This window comes from Prinia subflava, chromosome 4 (genome assembly GCF_021018805.1).
Source record: "Prinia subflava isolate CZ2003 ecotype Zambia chromosome 4, Cam_Psub_1.2, whole genome shotgun sequence".
Classification (NCBI taxonomy): domain Eukaryota; kingdom Metazoa; phylum Chordata; class Aves; order Passeriformes; family Cisticolidae; genus Prinia; species Prinia subflava.
In genome coordinates, this window is record NC_086250.1 from 39187966 (window position 1) to 39206610 (window position 18645).

At 42.1% G+C, this 18645-nt stretch overlaps 1 protein-coding gene across 2 annotated transcripts in view; it reads right to left on the reverse strand.

Annotated features, from left to right (window-relative positions):
* RAP1B (RAP1B, member of RAS oncogene family) overlaps positions 1-17052 on the reverse strand; it is a 35044-nt gene extending 17992 nt beyond the window's left edge. Inside the window, exons 1-2 of one of the 2 annotated variants that reach the window (XM_063396503.1) lie at positions 16878-17052; positions 9920-10023 (exon numbers count right to left, since the gene is read on the reverse strand). The gene's annotated coding sequence lies outside the window, so the exon portion shown is untranslated. The remainder of the gene's footprint in view (positions 1-9919; positions 10024-16877) is intronic. The other variant, XM_063396502.1, reaches the window with a different exon arrangement.
* Between the last annotated feature and the right edge of the window lie 1593 nt (positions 17053-18645).

Here is an 18645-nt window from a genome sequence, read left to right on the forward strand (position 1 = left end):
TTTCCTACTTTAAGTGATGGCACACAATTAAAGCTATATATATATAGTATTACAGCTTGGTTGGGCCATCTTCTTAATAAATGAAAACCTAAGCAAAAAAGCTTTTTAAGATCTTTGAGGACAAAGCCAGACAGCAGCAGAGGTGAAACATTTCTGTGACTTTCCCTTCAAACTCGGGTAATGGACAATACAAGTACTAACTTCTTTCACTGTGACAATTTTTTGTCATTTTTACAGTTAATTTTTACCTCACCGAGAGCACACAGTAATGCTTTACATGCGCACACCCCCATATAACATATAGGTAGCTTGGCATCTCTGCACTGATGTTATCATCTGGCCATTACACCTTGGAATGGAACACAAATGTATCCTCTAAAACACTTTAAGAAAGCTAACCTGGACATCCCTCATACAGCAGGCAGCAGAAACACCATAGCCTGCTGCCACTTACATCTACCACCCAACTGCCTTTGAGCAACAGTACTGATGTCACTTCACCTTTCTCTTACTGTTTTCTAACAGAAAAGAAAACCTCAGCTCCTAGATACAAGAGCTTTCCTAAGAAAATGTTCTTGCTTGCAGGCCTTTGCCTCCTCATCCAAGAAACCACTGGGTCATGTAGGACACTGCAGTCTACCACAATATTTGATGTTGTTAAAGCCTACCACAGGCTTTTTCACTGACCAGTATGCCTGACGGCTGCAAGCACAACCCAGACTGAGCTTCAGCTCTGATCATTCCTGAACTTGACCTTCCAGTGATTCCCAGCTAACCAGACCTGGCTCTACTCTTGATCAAACCTGTTTTTCCATATCACATCTTGTAGAAATGGCTGGCATCCTAAATCCCAATCATGCTCTTATACTTTATTTTTCAGTTGACACAATGCTTGACTCTGGAACAAATAATGTATCCAGATTCATCTAGTGCCAACAGGATTTCCTTTTGACTCATTAGGGACAAACGAGTGGGGAAAAAAGCAGAAGACAAAGTCTAAAAGAGGAGGTTTAAGCCATGAAACACTGTATCAGGCTGGCATTTCTAGAATAAGTTAGGGTCAAGTCAAAATAGTATCTGTCTGTAGTCCCCAGATCACCTCAGGGATACAAAATGAGTATACTCACACAGGCATAACAGAAATAAAGATACTGTGATACGTAAGCAACAGATAAGCAAGACATCCCCAGATTTACTGAACACTTGAGAAGTATCTATCTAACCACCCAACAAGTACATACAAGTAAGTTTAAACTTATTCCTAGCAAATACACCAAGTAACTTGTTTGAATCTCCCTCTTCATTTAATGGAGTTTAAGAGAGAAATTTTCCTTTAAAGGCTGTCTACCTATAAGGTGACTGACCTGCAAGAAGTGAGAGCAATGCCAACCTTCTCTTGCATTTCCATTTTTCTATTTGCCTATCTTTAGGCAGAAAATTATTGTCAACTTTGCCCCTACACAGATGCTAAAGAGCAAGAAGATAGCAAGCATGCAAAAAATAAAGACCTTTTTTTTTTAAATTCAGTTGGAGCAGGTACTGCCTTCTAACAGCTGAGTTGTGCATTTATATATATATACAGATATATCTGACATAACTGAACTGTGGAGATGCCTAACCTAAGAAAAAAGGAGGGAAGCTACTTTTTAAAAAACAGCACTATCACAAACTTGATTCTAATGCTGTCTCAAGTATACAATCTCTCAAAACTACAAAGCTCAATTCTAGATTGCCTCCCTTAACTGCCAGTAATGCCCCAGGAACTGCCTTGCACACTTCCTAAGATGCAACTGTCCAGAAAATCACTGAGTCTGTGCAGCCTCTCTCACTAGTCTTTTTGTACTTAGTGCATTAGTGCAGTGTATTAAGCTAACTGCTTAATTCTACTTCTTCATCACACACTTAGAATTAAAATACTTGATAAACTAGAAGAGCACATGCACACACTTGATATGCACACGGGCACTTTTCCCACTTAAGATTGTCTCTGAAGGATGAACATCTTTGAATAAGCCCATTAGAACAGAAGAAAGAAAGGTTAACCAGGACAAGTCACTGAAAATGCAGCATTTCAGAAGTTTCACATCTGACAAGGACTGTGAACACGGAAACTTTCCGCTTCTGTCCTCAGACAAACCAGGAAAAAGTGCCTCCTGGACATTTTCTTCAATAGTTTCTTGAAGCACGTCTACAGAAAAATGCAAACCAAAGATGATGCTAAGGAAGTTGAGGAACGAGTAACCTTACTATAATGAATGGAAAAAACTGCACACTTACTGCTTGTAAAGCTTTTCTAAAAAGCAACCACACAATGAAGAATTTAAGGCAATTCATATACCATTGGTAACTGGGATTGATGTGATAGTTGTGAAAGTGGGGTGGGTTTTAAAATTTTTAATTTAGTTTTTTTTCAATTCCTTCAGTTGCAAATTTTGGGTTCTGATTGAACTCTGTTATCTAAGGGATGGAAAAGCTAATAACCCTTTTTTTTCAAGTGATATTATGCCTTATGAAGCTGTAAGTGGAGCTCAGCCCCAGGCTGAAGACATGAACTAAGTACAGTCACTTACTTGAAGATATCACCAAGACTTGCTTATATGAACTAGTTGTTCAGGTACAGAATTAAATAAACTGGCCCTCCCAGAAGTCTTATCGTTTTCAGAAGGGATCACAATTATTTAGCACTTCATAGACACCATGATTCTTGTTCAGACCCTGACATTTTGGTTGCACTATATTCACTAAAATTTTCCCAATACTTTTGCCTCAGAACATTTACCTCTCTGGAAAAAGAGACTTTGTTAGAACCACCTTGAGAACAGCATGACTAAATTAATTCCAAGTATTTGCATGAGAAAAAAAAGATTCCAACATTAGATTGACGGATGAAACAAATTAACTAACTGGTTTACCTGCTTACAATTAGCAGTGGTGGGAAAAAAAGCCAAGGGGAAAAAGTCCAATCATTTTCTCAGAAAGCAGATACTAGTCCTGAGACGAAACAAGGTAACAATGGTCAGACTTTTGGAAAAATAGCACTAGTTCAGTCACGGGACCAGCCAAGCTCAGAGAATTACGTCTTTCCAGAGCTGCTTCCCATTTCTGATACTGGAGTAGTTTCAGATGGCCAAACCATCCAGATTCCATTATGTTTTGAATCTCCTGGTTTAGAACCTTCTCTTCAGGTAAACAACTAATTAAAAGATGATGTGTGCTGTTCTTAATATTCCCCAAAAACTTACATGTGAGATGTCCTAAATTCTTATCTCTCAACTCTGAGGAGGGTTCCCCCCGCCAAAAAATTTCAGCGCATAAACAGAACTTTGACAACATAGACCAAAGTGGAAGCCTGTTCATTTTCACCAACTTTTAGAGGCTTTAGAAATTAACGCAGTTTAGACGACCCTTACTCAACAGGGTACGTGTACCTCTTATAAAAGAGAAATTAAAATACTCCAGAGCTGACTTTCACACATTGGTAAAAATTTGTAAAAAACATTCAGAAATCAATTCTGAAAGGCTGATGGGGGTCTAATAAAGACTTTCATATCCAAGATTCCTGTAAGTACAGCTATTTCATTACTAATGCAGACTTTCTTGAAGCAAAGCAGTAAACAAAGTAAATCCAGTAAACAAAGCTAGGAGCAATTTTTATTTCTAGTTTTTACCTCTTTTTGATAGATTCTGGTCTTGACAAACATGTATTTTGTCAGTTGAACAGATAGTTCTTTTGGGCACTAATACTGTAATTTTTCTTGGACAAAAATAGCTCTGCAATTATGTTCAAATATTTTAACTGATATCAGACAATCTTCAGAGGATTTTCAAAAAGCTGTCTGGGTGGCTAAGCTTTTTCAGTGACATGAAATCATCCTAACCACCTGAGAAACAGCCAGAGAGCTGCGAACAAGCTACAGCAGCACAAACATGGCATCCAGGTTCAACTTGCTCCTTGAACAGCCCACAGGGACACTTACACAGGGAAAGCTTAACCAAGTTTTCCTCCTTCCACTGAAGGGAGCTACCTTGATTAATACTGCACACAGGGACCATTTCTGCAAAGCAGCTAACAGCATCTGACCTTGTGAGACTAGTTCCACTGTCTATAATTAGAATAGCTGAATAAAATCTGGTGGTTTTTTTTCTTAAGCCAGAGTTCACTCCCAGCTAGGTCTTAAATTTGGACATAAATTTAGTGGATGTTGTAAGGGTAAAAACTGCCTGCTTAAAGTCACCGATAGCTCAAGATGAAAGCCTCCTGATGTGAGAGACTAGCAATCATGTGCAACTCGCAAAAGATTCACACAAAATATAGACAGCATTTTCAAAGCAAGTGATGTAATGAACATTCCTATGCTACTAAGAGTATGCTATGCTTCAGCACTTACTGAGTTCAAGTTTCAACTTTGTGTGAAAATTCTAATGTGTCAATTCAAATGTGAAGCACCTTATAAAGCCTGTGCTGTAGAATCTATTTAAGTTCCAAATGGAATTTGTAACATTTATCAATTATAGTCTTATTTTTTTGTGTCTGTTTGCCACGATTTTGCATTTTCTCCCTATTCCTGTCAAATAGTCACCATGCCCTAGGAAAGTTGTTTGTAAATGTCCCACCAGTCAGACTTAAAAGTTAAAATTATGACCTTGGAATTCCTGAAGAAATTGAATTGCAAATAGTTTTTATGCTTTCAAAGAAAATCCAAGCAGGCAATAAACAGAAACAACACACAGATTTTAAAGAATACTACAAGTATATTAAATTCAGAGAATGCATAATTACCATGTTACAATACCTTGCTATGCATAAGCTACATATTCAACCATAAAGCAAGTTCTGATAACTGAGCCAGCAATTTGATGCTGTGAATTTGGCTCTACTATCATTACAGAGAAGGGTCAGTATTTAGCTCTACAATTTTTCCAAGTTAATGGATTGCCACATCATAGTATACACAACATGCTTTACCTGATATGCATCCTTCTGACTAAAAGCAGATGTAAGTATTTGTTTGTCCCCATAATTGTTACAGTAAATTTTATCTTTCAAGCTACAAAACAAGTAAAACTCAGCAGGACTACAAGTAAGGCATGGAAGTTTTCTGAGTTAAGATATTTCTTTTGTAAGTGCAGTTTAAGCTTGCCAGCTGGCTTAAGATACTCTTTTTTGGAAAAAAGCATCTTAATTTCTCTTTCAGAAGCAAGACCTAGTCTCAAATTGCATCTGGTATCTGCTTATTATCTGGCAATCCTAGCTCTACTTTGATTGTGCCACTGGCTGCTGAACCAGTAAAGCCTTGTATCGGGTTTCCTTCTACAGACCTAAGCCAATGCTGGGTTCAACTGCAATTCCAGGATCACGTTTTTTCTCCCCTGGTTTTCTCCATAACCTACATAACATATACACCCTGGCAACACCAGAGCTTGCATACCAACGTACCTTGTACTGTGTTTGTTATAAGAAGTTTGGGTTTTATTGAGGTTTGTTTAGATTACTAACACATCATCAAGGCACAGATTGTTTCATCATTGTATGATATTTTGTTACTGACCATTTAAACCCAGCTAGTGTAGGCCCCTTATGTACAAAGTATCCTTGCACAGAACAATTTACAGTAATTCTATTACAAATCAGGTTGGTAGCCAGAGAGAAGTCTTACAAATTCCCATATGTCATTTTAATTAAGATTAGAAGTTTCATCTGTTGAAAAGACACTGATTCTATGCAAATGAAGACTACTCCCTACTAGCATTAACAGGAATAAAATTGGCTCTTTCATGATAACTGAACCATACCAGCATAGTCCCAAGTAATTGTATGTTTCCCCAAACAAACTCATGTCTGTTTTGACTCTCAATCAATACTTCCCTAATAGAAACATGGTATTTGAACATGAGCAACAAACCTCACTCAAAGTCACCCAAATTATACCTAATTTCACCAAAGGTTCTTTTGTTACACCTTCAGACATCTGTCCTGAAGGTAACCTGAAAAGGCATACACTGACACCCAGCAACAACTAGTATTTTCTGCCACATGGTTTTGCTACTTGTGCAATGATAGAGGGCCAACCTTAACTGTTTCTTTTTACAGTTTGCATGATTAGCTAAATCCACTCATGACCATGAGTTTTTAAAAGGTCTAACATGCTTGAAGAGGGCGAAAATTGGGCAAAACATCCTGTTCTGTTTCTGGCAGCAAGGCAGTAGCACTGAACCTAGGGATGGTTACTCTGCAGACAGTGTCCAATCCACAGGCAAACCTTAACTAGAAGATGACAACTACAGACATTGACCTTCACACCTCTGCCCATGTGGAGATGCACAGACAACTCTGTTGTTCCTTAGGCAACTGTTAAGTTGCCACAAGCTTCAGAAGAGGGTATTCAAGAAAAACCCCAAACACAAAAAACCCTCAACCAAGTAAAATTAAATCCTACAGAAAAAAATCCCACCCACTAAAACAACTACCTATCCCTATGTCACCGCCTGCCAAAAAAACTAACCAACAAAAAAAACTCTAACCCAAAAACAAACCAACAGCCCCCACAAAAACAAATTCTAGCTAATATTTGCATGCAAAGCTGTGAACTGCCATTGCTCTGCATCTGCTGTGACTGGCTGATGCACCTTAGCTGCCCCAGAAGCCTCATTTAACGGGCCACAAATTTTCAAGAGGTGAAAGATCTGAGTTAGGAGCATAACCCCAAAGGTAGGCAATTCACACTTGCAAGCCTGAGCTCATGTCCTTTTCCATGAGGACACCTACACAAAAAGCTGAATAACTTTAACCAGATGAATTTGAATCATATTCATCCCCACACCACTTTCAATTACATGGACTAGATCTTTAGTTACAGAGTTACCAAATTAATGAGAGTTAAACTTGTTTAATCAAGTCTCCACAAGATTCTATTTGAATCTTCTTAAGATCACTCTAGTTCATGTTTCAACCATAATCCTTGGTTCCTCTGCATCTTCAAAGCTTGCCATTCTCTGGAGAAACCTGTCATACCTCAAGACTCACCTTGCTAGAAGTCAAATTTTATTTGGTTTGCATGGCAATGTTTTTTTAGCTAGGTGGCTTCTGCGAGAAGCTGCCAGAAGCATCCCCTATGTCCAACACCAGCTGGGCTCCAGGACAGAGCCCTGCAGGCCACGGCTGAGTCCATTAGACACAGCAGCACCTCCAGGACAACACACTTAAGAAGGGGTTGGAAGGGTCAACTTCTGGGGGAACAGCAGGAGAGAAAGGAGTGAGAATATGCAAGAGCAATAACTTTGCAGACACTAAAGTGAAGAAGGAGGGGGTTGAGGTGATGCACGTGCCAGTGCAGAGACTCCCCTGCAGCCCATGGTGAGACAGGCTGTCCTACTGCAGCCCGTGAAGGACCCCAGGCCAGTGTGGATAAATGCCTGAAGGAGGCTGTAACACTATGGGAATGACATGCTGGTGCAGTTTGTTCACAATGAACTGCACCCCCAGAAGGGACTGCCACTGGAGGATTATCTCCCCATGGGAGACACCCCACACTAGAGCAGAAGAGTGTGTGGAGTCCTCCTGCTGAGGAAGAAGGAACAGCAGAGACAACATGTATATGCTAATGACTGTAGCCCCCATTCCCTACCCCACTGTGCCTCTAAGGGAGAGGTGGTAGAAAATGTAGGAGCAAAGTTAAGCCTGGGAAGAAGGTGTTATTAAGATTTGGGTTTATTTCTCATTATCCAACTCTGATATGATTTGCAATAAATTAAACTGATTTCCCCATGCTGAGTCGATTTTATCCCCATGACAACTGGCAAGTGGTCTTCCCTGTCCTTATCTTGACCCACAAGCCTTGTGCTGTATTTTTTCTGTCTGTAGTAAGTTGACACAGGCTGGATGCCAGGCACCCACCAAAGACTCTTCATGACTACCCTCAGCCCCGGACAAGGGAGAGAAAATATAATGAAAGGCTCATGAGTTGAGGTAAGAACCAGAAGAGATCACTCACCAAATCCAATCAGAGGCAAAACAGGCTGGAATTAGAGATATTAATTGAATTGATTATTAACAAAATCAGAGCAGGATAATGAGAAGTAAAGTAAGACCATAAAGCACTTTCCCCCCACCCCTCCCTCCTTCCTAAGCTCTACCTCCTTCCCCAGCCGCACAGGGAGAACGGAATGGGGGTTATGGTCACTTCATCGCAGATTGTTTCTCCCATTGCTCAGGGAGAGGAGTCCTTCCCCAGCTCCAACATGGGGTCCCTCCCACAGGAGATAGTTTACCATTAATTTCTCCAATATGAGTCCATCTCACCAACAACAGTTCTCCACAAATGGCTGCAATATGAGTCCATCCCATAGGCGACAGAACCCCTCCAACTGCTGCAGCACAGATCACTCTTCCATGGGGTGCAGTCCTTCAAGGACAGGCTTCTCCAGCACTGGTCTCACACAGGATCAGAAGTCATATCAGGACACTTCTCCAGTGTGGGCTCCTCTCTCCACCAGTCTGCAAGTCCCTACCAGAGCCTGCTCCAGTGCATGCCTCCCACAGGTTCACAGGCTCCTCTCAGGAATCCACTCGTTCCAGTGTGGGTCAGCTCCATGGGCTGCAGGTGGATCTCTGCATCCCCATGCACCTCCACGGGCTGCAGGGGCACAGCTGTATCAGCACGGGCAGCTGCACCACAGACTGCAAAGGAATCCCAGCTTTGGTGGTCCTGCCCCTTACTCTACACCTTGGTGTTTGTTCTTCTCACATGTTCTCACCCTGCTCTTCTCTGGCTGCAATTATGAGTGTGCCATAACTTCTTTTTTCTTTCTTCCTAAATCTGTTATCACAGAGGCATTACCACCATTTCTAATTGGCCAAGCTTTTCACTAGTGGCATGTTCATCTTTGGAGCTGCCAGGGACTGGCTCTGCCAGACATGGAAGTGGCTTCTAGCAGCTTCTCAGAAGATAAGGCCCTATAGCCTACATGCTACCAAACCTTGGCCATGCAAACCACACTACACCATATAGTTGAGGAGAGGAGTGACAGAGCAGCTTTGGTGGACACTTGATGTCCACCTGATGTCCCCAGGGTTAACCCACAACAAACCAAATGTACTGATAAGGCAACAGAAGATGTCCAAAGGTTACTGAAACATAAAATTGACTCTAGGGTTTTGGATGTGCAGACCTTTCTAAATAAAATCTGCATGTCTTTGTTGCAAGAGTCATCTATTATTTAGGCTAAGACAATCACAATCATGACAGCATCCTTAATCTTTCACTGAAGAGTTTTACTTTCAGAAAATTAAATACAAGCATCTCAAAACAATCTGTATTTTGGGCAAAGCTCAAGCAGAAGAATGACTTTTCAGTCCACCCTGACTGTCCCAGTGAAGCAAGTTTATCCTTCAGGAAGCCAGTCTTTCATTCCCACGTTGCTTAAGGTGCCTGCAGTTTACCAAATGCTTATCTGTTTAGGTTCTTTTGATCTGTGACTGAAACTTTCTGTAGGAAAGTGTGTGAACGGTTCCTTATTTTCACTTCTACCACAGCAGATTCAGCATTCAGCTCAGAAAAGAGGCTTCAGCTTTCCTCTGAAACTTATAGCAGCAATTTAATTTAAAAAGTACTCTCACAATAAGATTAAGTAATGAAAGAATTGCATTACCTGTAAATACAAATATTTTCAAATTGACATATTTGTCTTTGAAAAACATTTTTGCAAACTGCATCTTAAGATCTTGCCTCTGGCTAGAAGCAGAACTAGTTAGCAAGATTGCATATTGTTCAAAATATTGGTTACTGCAGTTTAATTATGTTCACACTAATGTGCACTTAATGCTCCTTCACCAGTTTCCTGGCTAAACAGGACCTAGATTTCCAGCATAAAAGGACTTCAGGAGTTTTTTGTTGTTCAAGCATAAAACCAGACAACTTACTAGATCTTTCTGTTCCAGGCTCCATGTGAAATATTCCTATTTTCACACTCAAATTTGTATTTACATTGATACAGCATTCTTCTTCTGAGATTACTCTTGAGAGTCTGATGAAAAGCAACACACAGATCAAAAAGATGCCAAACATAAGCACACACAGAGGCCTAAAGCACTTAATTGTAAAACCTCATTTTCAACTCCTCAGTCTTTGCAGAATTTCAGCTACCACACATAAGTTTTCTATGCAAGATCTCTGGCTGAACCTCAATTTAGCTTCAGTTAATTCCTGAAATAAAAGGTTTAGGGAGATCAGGACAAAAACCAGAGGATCATTAAAAATATAAGCAAATATAAAAATTTAAGCTTAAATATAAAGAAAGGTGAAACAGTACAAATAAAATAAGAACAACAATACTTAAAGGTATACATAACTATAATTCAGAAATGCTTGCTTCCTTCCCTCTCTAGTATGCAGACTTTAAACCAATTAGAAAATTGTACACCAGAAGTAAGAACATTTGAAGACCAAGCATCCAGATAAAAAACTAGTTATGGGTGCTTGCTTATTATAGGATTACAGCTTCTCTCTATTCGTCTCCAAACTTACTCAATGCCCACAGAGATTAAATGCCAGGGTGTCTCTTCTTTGGTGAAATCCCATTTAATCTGTTACTAAGTCAAAGAAGTATCAGAAGAATGGAAGAGCGCTATTCTCCAGCATGACAGTCAGCTATTCTTGCCTCTTCAGTGCTCCTCAATGCCACAGGACTACTAAAGTCTCTTTGATTCCACCAAGTGACAATTTGATGACAATTTGGCATCAGTTTCTGGAAGCATGGCACATTCTGAAATAACTTATCTTGGTAGAGGTTGGATTTTTGAACATAAAATTTCACAGCTCACAAAGAACACAAGTCCAAGGCATCTCAAACTGTATACTTGTTGATATAAAACTACCTTGGAAATTCATCTATGGATTAGTATTATATTTGTAAGAATTCTAAAGGTGAGTTCACACTTGCCACAAACTCATCTTTGATGCTCCTCATCTAAAACCCACAAAACACATTTTCTGCATGCTTCTACCGATATAAACAACAGACAGTAAATAACAAAAGGACCATTCCCTGAATGGGAATAAAATCACCACACTCACAGAATGTCTACTGCCCATCAAATCTCCACTTTAAACAAGTCAGAAGGGTCACAAGAAGACAGTATGATATATCCTTATTCATACTAACTATATAAATACATCTCCAGAGGTGCAAGAGTCGAGATTTTGCAAGCTGTATTAATTTATACACTCTCCTAACCAAAAGAAAATCCTTCAGCAATATTTTATGCAAAAAGCATTCATCTCAAGCCAAGTAGGCTACATTTATGGGTCAACTTGTACTTCAAGCTTTCAGAATGTTACCTTGTAGCTTCACAGTAAAAGAACACAGGAGGGTTACTGACCACATCTTACAAACTCTACCAATCCCTTACAACTGCTTCACATTTACAAGATTAATAAAAGAGGTTCCTGTGCGTTGTTGGGCTACCTCCACACACACCTAAACACAGCCACGAACACAGAATGGCTTGAGTAGAAAGGGACCTAAAAGATGATGCAGTTCTGCCAGCCACAGACACCCCCCTATTTCAGGTTGCTCAGGGCCCATCCAGCCTGGCTTTGAACATTTCCAGCAGACATCCTCAGCTCAGTATAAACAGTAAATGTCACCTTGATAAATAAATCAGCCTAGTCCTAAACACTGTATTGCAAAGAGTAAGATTTTTTGGTAACTTCCACTTCAATGGAGATTACTTCCACTCCACATTCCAGTTTACCCTTCTGAAACATTTTGCAACTTTTCACTAGTCTTCTAACAAATCACTTCTAGGGGAGGCATTAGACCAGATGTTCTAGAAGTTTGATTAACTGCAAACAAGGACTGTCCAGTTTCACAACTTAACTATCACTTACCTGGGTTCTGATGCAGTCCAACTACTGTTCAGCATGCTAGCTTTATCTCAAATAAAAAATACTGACTATACATGAAACCTCTAAAAATGAAAATCAAAGTAGCTGGTCTGACTCTGCAGTTACCAAAACCCCTCTCACTTCTGTAGTACTGAAGTGCCCCTCCTGGTAACAGGCCCTCCTTCCATCTCCTGTACCTCCCCTCTGGGGCTCCACATAGATAGCTCACAAGCGTCTGCAGCTCATCCTTGACAGAGATGTGGTGGTACTGTTTTTTTGCTTCCTCCTGATATATGAAGCATGCTTTTAAGAAACTTTTCTTCACTGCAGACATAAAAAAAGTGAAGGCACAATTCCTTAGGTTTCAGAAACAGAGACTGTGAGTGGGAAAAATAGGACAAGACTTCAAAAACTAAGACAGCTAATGCAGAGAAACAAAAAGAAACAGTTGCAGGGACTATCTGTGTGCACAAATTCTTTCAGATTAACTGAAGATGAGGTTAGACAATATACATTATCTGGGCAAGTTAAGACATTAATTTAAGAAAAAACTTTTGCCATCTAATGTCACAAAAAGTTATAGAGGAAGCCCTACTAATGGAAATGCTGAAGTACATATTTTCCTTTTATCCAGATTACCTACTGAAATTCAGTCATAATAACCACTATAATTAAAGCAGGAGTCACGTCAATGTTCACAAATCTTGATGCAAAGAACACGTTCTCCTGAGTTTCTATGAAAAAAAAAATTAACTATAGAGCCTTGCTTTGTCTTCAGTTATGAAAATAAAACTGTTCTCCTGTTCCAGGTCTTCAATACTGCCCAAAATTTAATGCTCTAAGGTTTCTCACAGCTCTGCTATTAGGGTTACATTGAAAATTATTTCATGAATGAGTAAAAGTGGTACACAATATCCTTTTTGCAGAAGACCTGGTCAAGTCATTCAGATTTAGGCCAGCTTCCTGTGTTGCAACAGCTGCAGGAATGACACCAAGTGATCTAAGAAAGTACAAATTTCCTGAAGAGAATTTCAAGCTGGGAAGAAACATGAGATGTTGCTCGTCTGCCACAGGATGCAAACACCAATCCACTAGAAGGGCTAGGTTGTCCTACTCCTGCATTTTGGTCTAGCCCTCCTCTCTTGGTCAGGAACGAACTAACCATGTGGACTTACTTGGCAGTCTCTTTTCCTAGTTACATAGCAGGGATTTACTTCAAATATCATCAAGTCCTTAGATTAGTAACTATAGAGTAGGACAGGGTACAAGATATTGTCAAATGCCTCCTCTTCTTCCTGGTTCACCTCTAAAAAGTTTTGGTATTTCTATAATGCACATTCCTCTAGGGTCTTAGAGTGGCTTTCACTCTACTGCTTCAGTAATAAAAATCACTATTAAAACACTGTTCTTGAAAAAAAAAAAAGCATCCTGAATAGCTAGAGGGCCCCCAAACAATTTTATATTTCAAAAGTTGCCTAACAGGAAGATTTCCAACCTGGTGTTTACAGCCTTCCTCCCTTTCCTTACTGCTAGAAGAAAGGAACATACAGTATGTCAGGAGCTCACACAGCATGGATGAGCAGGCACACAAAAAATGAAAAACTTTTAGTTGTTCTGTTTTTCTTCATGATTCTAAAGCTTGAGAGATGAGAGTTTCAAGCCATAATCTACTGCTGCTTTTGAAGGTCACCTCATTCAACTGCTTCATGAAGAAACAGTCCGTACCAGCAGACAAGGTCTTTGTCCAAATAGCATTTGCCTACTACAAGCAAACTGCCATAACTTCATCAAAATATTACTTCTTCTAACTTCTTCTATGCCAGTTGCCTCATGGACGACAGGACTTAAGGAAAAAGCCATTCATTAGATGCTCCAAGGTACTAAAGATCTACTACACTCAACTGCTAAACTTTGAGAACTCAGTCAGCTTGAAAACAGGTCTATCAATGGCATTCAAACAAAGCACTTCTTTTTTTCCCTCTGCTTTAAGCAAGAAGAATAGAAACAGACCATCTTAACCACATCTGAGCAGGAAAACAAAGTTTACCTTGAAATATGAAGGTGTAGTTACTGTAGATACTCCTTTCATCTCTCTGAACAAGGAGGCTGTCTAAAATATCCCTCTACCTGACCTAGATGCAACAGAATACAGCAGAAGCCTGCCCTAACTCAGCAGGGATTCAGCACACTGACACCACACAGAGCACTTCGGTCTGCTTTTGGATTAGTTCTGAAGTAAAGGAGCGGCAGCACTCACAACCACAAGCTAAACACGGACTTGTGTCACACAGCTTATCCTGAGTGATCTGTTTTACTAAGAGAGCAATTTTGATTAAAACTCACAACTTGAGGCCAACCTGATCAACACTCTGAAATGTCAGCTAGGTATCTGAAAGTCATCTAAGCACTGCTTAGAAAGGCCAGTTCCTAAAGGATCCGCCCACCCTCTCAGCATACATGCAAGGACAAGAGTGCCTGTTTTTATCGTTAAGATATTCTTATCCTTAAGAGCACCTCTCTGTACCTAACCCTGAGCAGTCAGCAGAGCTCTGTGGATGACAGCATTGGCACAGTAGCCATAAGCATCAAGTACTCAAGTACTTCTGTGACTCTTGCACTTCCCACATCCCAGATGATAGGTGGACAACTGTTTATTTTAGTTCCCTGCCACATTTACTAACTGTGAGATCACAAGCTACAATGTAGCCTTCAGCACACTTCCTTCCTCAGCCATAGAAGCAATTTCTTTCTCCTTTTGTAGGCCCTCACCTAGATTCCCATCTGTTTGCCTCTGCTCCAGAAAGGCTCTCAATTAACAAGACAGTCAGTTTTACGCTGCAAAAACTGGCACAGCACAAAAAGAACTGTCATGGCTCACTTAAGATTTATTTTTGATGAACTGTCCTACAGGAGAGCTTTGGAACAAAATAGCACAATTTTAATTCCACTCAGAAAACTTATGTGGTGCACATATATAGTAACAGAGGCACAGGTACAGACTACTGGGGTTTTTTCCACCCATATTAAAGTTCTGGGTTTACTTTTTTTTTGGTCTTTTAACTCTGTTTTGCAGATTATTTCATCCCCAGGCAGACAAGTGCTCCAAGTATAGTCATCTTTGCTGCAAAAAAGATACATGGCACTTACATTGCACCGAGTAATTCCAAACTCAGTTACTTGGGCACAGAGAATAATACAGTTCTGCACTACAGCTTTAAGTTAAACCTGAAGCAGTTCGTATCACTACAAGAAGCATCCCTGAAAACACACACGAACCAAAGGAATAAAACATCACATCTAACCAGTTTATTTTTGCAAAGCCTTTAATGTGAATAGTACAAGTATCCCCCACTACTCACTCAGTTAATTTTTATCTAGAACGAAGTCTAGAGGATAGATTTTTGTGCAAGAGTAAAAAAAGATGCAATGAATAATAGAAATGAAAATACCTAACTCTACCAAGTTTTGTTGGTTTTTTTCCCTCCCTTCCCTTCTGATTTTAATACAGTCATTTGGATGACTTTAATAAGTCATCCAAAAGGTAGTAACTTAAATAAAGTTCTAAGTTTTTCATAGAGATAAAAGGCTCTTTCCAAAAGGAAATACACTTGTTTTTGAATGGTTATTCTTAAAGGCAATGTGATTGCTTCATTGCCTTATAATTCACGGAAAGAAAGCATGTTTCTTGCCTCCTTCTCTTATAACAGTAATTTCAACATATACTTCACTGTGAAAGAGTATTGAAGAGTCTTTGTCATACACAATCTACTCATCTCATCCTGGGGTAGCTCTTATATGTGGAAAATAACAATTACACTAATCAAAACATCTAAATGCAGGAACATATACACAACCTGTATGATTTTCAAGCTGGGCATCTCTGATATACCCTTTCTCTTGGAACTGTGCTACCTTACTATCGTACCCCAAAGCAGTACAGAAAAAGACTTTCCTTTTTTTTTTATTTACCCTGAGCGGCATAACCCATGGCTTCAAGAAGAAAATGGGAGTAAAAGCACACTATCTTTTTTCACAGAAAACCTTGGTTTCTCATTCTCTTTTGCAATCTAGGGCCAATACGAGAACAGTCAGATTTGGTTTTATTCTCCCCTCGGCAAACTTTGTTTTCATTCCACCACTTCTTCACCAACGAATGCAGAAGGGTACAAGGATCCCAGGCCCCTTAGACGGGTTTGGCGCAGGAAGTGTCAGTCAAATTCTTCCATTTGCTTTGACACGGGTGATGGTGGGGTGTTCAGACGAGGCGAACATCCCTGTCATTTCCTTTTCATTTTGTGATAAGCAGGAAGAGAACTCGCAGGCCACCGCGCTGTCTACTTGTCCCAGTCCGCGGCCGGCCCAGGCACCAGCCCCTGCGGGCTGCCCCGGCCGGCCGCGCCCGGCCTGACCCCCCCGCCTCGCCCCCACACCGGCCGGAAAGAGCGAGCGGCTTCTCTCCCGCCGCCGGACTAGGTGGGGCTCAGCTCGGACTTCCCGCTGACAACGCCGCCGGCGGCCGGGCACCGTCCCCTTCCCCGCCCGCGGTGAGGCCGAGCCGGGCGTCACCCGCCCCTCCCCGCGGCCGTCCGGGCCCCACGTCGCGGCCCCGACCCGCGGGGTTACAACTTTCCGCTTCCGCTCCAACTTCTGCTCCGGGGACCGGCGGGCGGGGGGCGGCGGCGAAAGGCAGGGCCGAGCCCTGGGCCCGGCCGCGACGGCTGCCCCTCAGCGCCCCGCTCCCCCCACCGCTCGGGGTCCCACCACGCCTGAGGCCGGACGAGGCGGCGGCTCCCGGTTCCACTTCCGCCATGTTCCAGGCCGGTGCCCCTTCCCTCAGAGCGCGCCGCTCCCCACCGTCGCCGCCGCCACCCCCCTCTCGCCGCCGCCCCCACCCCACCCCGCCCCGCCTCGCCACCTGTACCAGAGACGCCGCGCCGCGCCCCGCCACAGCGGCGCGGCGCGGCCCGGCCCGCGCTGCCCGCCGCTACCCACCGGACAGCGCCTCCGCTCCCCGCCGACCGCGCGCCGCGCCTCGCCGGCCGATCCCGCTGCGCTGCGCCCGCTGCGCTCCGCTCGGCTCCGCTCGCCGCCTGTGCCGGGGCGCGGCTCGGGGCCGTCGCCGTGACGCCGCACGCCCAGCCTCGCTCTGGCGCGGCGGGGGCGGAGGGAGGGGCGGGGCGGGGAGGGCTGACCCCGCGCGCCGCCCCCTGCGCACGCGCGCGGCCGCCCCGCCCCGGCCCGGCCGGCGGAGGGGGCGCGGGGCCGGGTTCGCATTGGGGTAAGGCCGGCCCTCGGCCCGAGTCCTGCTGGTGCCCTGCAGGTGGGAGCCGGGGTACAGCTCAAAGTGCGCCTAAAGCGCATTGGGGACGCTTAAAGTTAATTAGGAACGTAAAGAGCTGGAAAAGTAAATGCCAGTGCAGTAGTCCTTGTGTTTCTGAAAGGGTGTTGAGGTCCACTGGTGAAGGGTGTTTCAGAGGTGCCGCATACTGCTGGTTTGTGTGGATCGTGACGCCTCTGGATGTGAACAGTCTTGCCGATACAAAGCAGGATTGCCAATGCCTGCAAATAATTACGGTATTAGCTTTTCTGTTACTTTAGCCCTAAAATATGTAAATCACTTCCCCCCCACCCCCCGAGTGTCACTCATATTTTCCAGTTACAAAGAGTTTAGCTGATAAAGATAAAAAAATAAATGAGCATTCATGTTTCTCGGAAACACTTAGTAACCAAATAGTTAACGTGGTGCTTTCAGATAAAAACTTGTGCTCTGAGGAAGTCCACGACACTTCCACGCTTACACAAGAGCGTATAAAACTGACAGGAAGTTGCAGTGGGGCTTCTGGCGAGGAGAGTGGGTGTGGAGGAAGCGGAGGCTTTCTGTTTGCAGGACACAGAGAGAAAAGGGAGATGATATGACTTCCAGTGAATGTGTGGGAGATGCTGAAGCTCAGAGAAGGGTCAAAGGATGACCATGAAATGAGCTGCCCTTGGGAGGGAAGACTTCACAGTGATACAGAGCATCCAGAAAGTGACACACTTTAAAAATATTTTTCTTTTAGAGTGTTGCTCCCAAATCCTGAACGTCATAAAATCTCTTCCAAAGTCCAGACAAATCTTTTGGTGTATTACAGCTTAAATCCATGTGCAGTCCTTTGATAATGAATCCCTGTAAAAGATGGATAATGCAAGAAAGCTCTGGTTGTGAGAAATCAAGTCCATATGAACCAGTCCTTTCTCAGCAAGGCATCCTATGCAGGACAAAAATCATTAATGAGATGAATAGGTGAAATACAGCCTTTCAAGTGAAAATCAAAAGACCATTTAATGCAATTATTAGCTGTGTAGCATATTAGCTCACCAATCAGAAAAATACTTGTGTTCTTATTTTTTTCTGTCACTAGATATTATTATCAGCACCCAGAAATATTCAGAGGAAAAGACCAAAGATATATATCCTCATCCCTCACAACTTTCTTCAGTGAACTAGGTTAATCACAAATAACTTGCAGTGTTCCAGGAACAGATACGTATCATTAATGTCATAGTATTTTATAGTGTGCCTTTAATTGTTCTGTGTTTTATAGGCTCTGGGGCAAATCCTCCTCTTTGGTAAGCAATAAGAAAAGAGGAAGGTGGCCTTTGGGAGTCTTGAGTAAATCTCTGTGAGTAGATCCTGGTGTTTTGAGTTTCATTTAGGGAGATCTGGAACTTAGTATTTTATTTTACAAGAAGTGTATATACACATATATAAACATATGGT